Raw genomic sequence first — 4,636 nt, 5'->3', positions numbered from 1 at the left:
GTGTGTGTGTGTGTGTGTGTGTGTGTGTGTGCGTGTTTGTCCCCGCCCCCACCATCGCTTGAAAACCGACGCTGGTGTGTCAATATCCCAGTAACTTAGCAGTTTGGCAAAAGAGACCGATAGAATAAGTACTAGGCTTACAAAGAATAAGTCCTGGGGTCGATTTGCTCGACTAAAGGTAGTGCTTCAGCATGGCCGCAGTCAAATGACTGAAACAAGTAAAAGAGTAAAAAGAGTAATATATATATATATATCACACAGAGGCACATACACATATCCACTCACACATGTATACATACATACACACACACATACACACTCCTGCAACATGTGTTCTGTTCATGTTTGAGTATGTGCGTATGATTATTTATGGGATTCCATAGATTTCTGACTCCAAACGTGGTCTATGGGGCTGTAAATTCATAAGATCATATACATATGTTTTCTCTGTGAACCATGTCATGCAATGAATATGCGCTACGCATATAAATCTGTGTGGTTAGGGAATCCAGCGTACGTTTATGGGAGTATATGTCTTTAATGTATAATGTACGTATAATCGATATCCTATGTAGCAGTGCAACCATTCAATGGATCGAGAAATTGATAAGCCCGAATGCAATTTCAACCAGTTCAACATTGTAGGTTTTACACCACGATCTCCAAAATGCCAGCCCTGAAAGGCATTTGAGTTCAGTAAAGCATATACAACCATCACTAACCTTGATATATGCATCATAATGAATGCAGGGAAGTCGTTGCCTTTTCAAGGTAATTCCCATTGAGTGAAAAAGGATAGAGATGTGCTATTTGATGTTGCTACAGGGAGCAGAAATAATGGAACAGAAATAGTGAATCTAGTTGGCATTTACAGTCTACATTAAAAATGAAATAAACAAATCCAACATAGGATTATATAGGGACGATGGTATAGGAGTTGTACATAACAAAAACTGACGTGATGTGGGTAAGATAAGGGAAAAATATGCGAATTAACCTAAAATCTACAATCAACATTAATCTCAAAGAAGTTAATTTCCCAGACATTATGAATCTCAGGATGAACAAATTTAAACCCTACCAAAAACCAAATGAGGATACTGCATTCATTGACAAAGGCTCTAATCCTCCACTATCAATCATCAAACAATTAGTTTCCAACTTATCCACTAATGAAACTACTAACTAAAAGGTGGCCCCATGTTACAATGCCACAGTAGAAAGATCCAGTTTTAAGAATAGTATAACTTATATTGAACCAAACATAGATAGGCTAAAAAGGCATAGATAGAGGTACATGTTATGGTATAATCCTCCATACACCATTAATGTGGCTACGAAAATTGCTAGGAGATTTTTGAAACTCATAGATACCAACTTCTCACACACATGAATACCCCAAGATCTTCAATAGAAATATAGTTAAAGTTAGCTATAGTTGCCTCCCCAACATAAGATCAATGATTTTCAATCACAATAAGAATAACAACATAAGGAACACCCAACCAAAGATTCTCTTATGGTAGATCCCCGGGTTGTCCTCTGAAAATAGGTTCCTGGAAAAAAAAAACTAGTGTTCAAAGCCAGCATCATGAACTTGAATGGAACAACAAAATCTTACATTGGATTTATGGAAAACACCTTCAAGGAAAGATATATGCATCATTTGGCTTTGCTCAGAAACAAAAACAAAAGACACACATCTTCATCCAATATGGTATACAGCGAGGCATGGACAAGCCCCAAATAAACTAGAACATTAAAGCTAAGGCCAGCAAATACAAGGGACAGGGCTGCAAAAGCAACTTCTGTATCAGAGAAAAGTTAAATATTACAACATCAGCAATGAACATTTTAAATATCAGGGAGAAAAGCTTCTTCCCTTGCATGCACAAGGAATAATACATACTTTGGAATTTCCAGCATGACCCCCACCCCCAACTCTTTCACGCCTCCAACCTGGGTAAGTTTCTGGATTACATGCACATTATGCTTTATATGTACATTATCCATGTATTCATGTATGTACGTGCAAGCAGCTGAGCACTCCACAGACATGTGTACCCACAAAGTAGTTCCCAGGGAGATTCAGCATGACACAAAATATATATGACAAGGTTCGCCCTTTTTGAATTACAAGTACAATGTGAAATAAAGTGTCTTGCTTAAGGTCAAAATGTGCTGCCGGGAATTGAACTCATGACCTTCTGAACGTGAGCCAGTTACCCTAACCACTAAGCTATACACACCTGAATATATACATGCATACACACATACATATACTGCAACTAGCTCCAAGAAAGATAGAACCGAATACATTTGTATAGTAAGAATTCTATTATAGATACTGGAATGGTTAATACCTGTTAGTGATAAACGCATGCACACACACACACACACAAACTTATATGCATACACACATGCTTACACACGTTTGTGCTCATACACACACACACAAACACATTAATTTGGAATATGAATTAAGTGCTAAGTCAAGGCTAATATATCTGAGTCAACAGCCAAATCTCACTCAAATCACGTCCTTATAATCTCTAATAACACCTAAATTGCATATTATCCAAAGCAACTTTATCTTACACTAAATTTACTATTACTCCCATCCATCTCTCTCTCTTTCTCTCTCTCTCTCTCTCTCTCTCTCTCTCTCTCTCTCTCTCTCTCTCTTTCCTACTGTATCCACTTCGATGGATTTCATCCATAGACTTGACGCCCCTGTAATTAACTTTCTCCAATGTGTCTCATTTAATGTTATTTATGTCCAAGGTAGCAATGTGCAGAGATAATTCCACATCAGCCAGTGATTTCTGATAACCCCTTCCTGCACAACTAACCAAATATCCCTGAAGTTATGCACAACTCTTAGCATCTTGGTAAAGAACAAATTAAATAACGAGGTCGTGAGTTCGATGTGCATAAAAAGATTAGATGCTATGGTCACAGCTGGAGTGCTTTTGATCTTATGTCTAATTGCTCGAGATTGACCTGGGGCTAAATAACAACATAACAACAACAGCAATCACAAGAAAGATAATAGCAGCAATGATATTTGCTTTTCATTTTATCTATGATGTTTATTGTTGTTTTGTGATTGGACATATTGTTGGTGTATCTTTTACCACTGTTTAAAAATTGCTTTGGAATTAAGAAATAAGTGATGGCTTATTGAAAACTATTGATTGCTTAATTGATAAAAAAACTAGTGATTGTCTGATGAAAATTTGTGATGGTTTGATCAAAACCAGTGATGGCTTAATGAAAACTAAGATAGTCTGATGAAAATTTGTGACGATCTCATAAAAATGGTCTGAAGAAAGCTGGTGAGATTTTGATAAGAACTGGTGATTGTCTAATGAAAACTAGTGATGGTTCAATGAAAACTAGTGATTGCTCTAATGAAAGCTACTGGTTTGATGACAACTAGTAATGGTTTAATGAAAACTAGAGATGGCCTGAAGAAAGCTGGTGATAATTTGATGAAAACTGGTGATTGTCTAATGAAAATTAGTGATTGTTTGACAAAAACTAGAGATGGTTTGATCAAAATTAGTGATGGTTTGATGGAAACTATTGATGGGCTGATGAAACATTTCTCTTAAGAAAACTAACGATGGTTTATTTTGATGAGAAATAGTGGCTGTTTGATAAAAATTAGTGATGGTTTGATGAAAATTAGTGATGGTCTGGAGAAAACTAATGGTGGTCAAATTGCAAGCTAGTGATGGCTTAATGTAATCTAGTGATGGTTTGATGAAAATTAGTGATGGCCTTCATCAACAAAGAGACAAAACTCCTCCTGTCAAGCTTATTTATCACTTTTCTTTATGAATTTTAATTAAAATAGTTTTCAAATCATGTCACACACACACACACACACACACACACACAATCTCTCTCTCTCTCTCTGGTTGAGAACTGTTGCTCTAGATGATCACTCAATCTGCTAGAGACAGCAGCCAGGTCTCCCTCAAATCTTGTCTACCATTTAAAAAGTGATTTGTTGGATAAAGTGGTTGTGGATTCCTTGCACACAGGAAAAAGAGAGGATGGTCATGGTTGGAATGTCTTCGGTCATAGGGCTGCTTGATCAGAGTTAAAACTGGGGTGGGTTAAGCAATAATAGCAACACAGCTTCCGTGACCACCACTGCCATCATCACCACTGGCTTCATCGCCAATGTCAATTCCACCATCCCTGAAGTCACTCCCACCTCCATCACCATCACCTTCACCAACACCATCATTCCCAACAAGCACACCCCCACCACTACCACCACCAACCACCAACTACTATATACAATACACCACCACCAATACTCTCGCTACAACTGCCACCACTACCAACAACTACCACCACAACCACCACTGTTACTACCCACCACCATCACCCACTGCTATCACCAGTAACTACAACCTTTACCACAACCACCACCACCAACGACTAAACCTCCTCCACCACCACCACCACCACCAATAACAACAACAACAACAACACACTACCTCCCACAACCACCACCACCACCACCACCACAACCCATCGCTACCACCACCACAACCACAACTCATCACTACCACTGGCAACTATCACCTCCACCCCGAACCACTAACTCTACCACCAT

Source organism: Octopus bimaculoides, chromosome 18 (genome assembly GCF_001194135.2).
Source record: "Octopus bimaculoides isolate UCB-OBI-ISO-001 chromosome 18, ASM119413v2, whole genome shotgun sequence".
Lineage (NCBI taxonomy): Eukaryota > Metazoa > Mollusca > Cephalopoda > Octopoda > Octopodidae > Octopus > Octopus bimaculoides.
The sequence above is the reverse complement of the archived record's forward strand: the minus strand, read 5'-3'. Positions refer to the sequence as shown.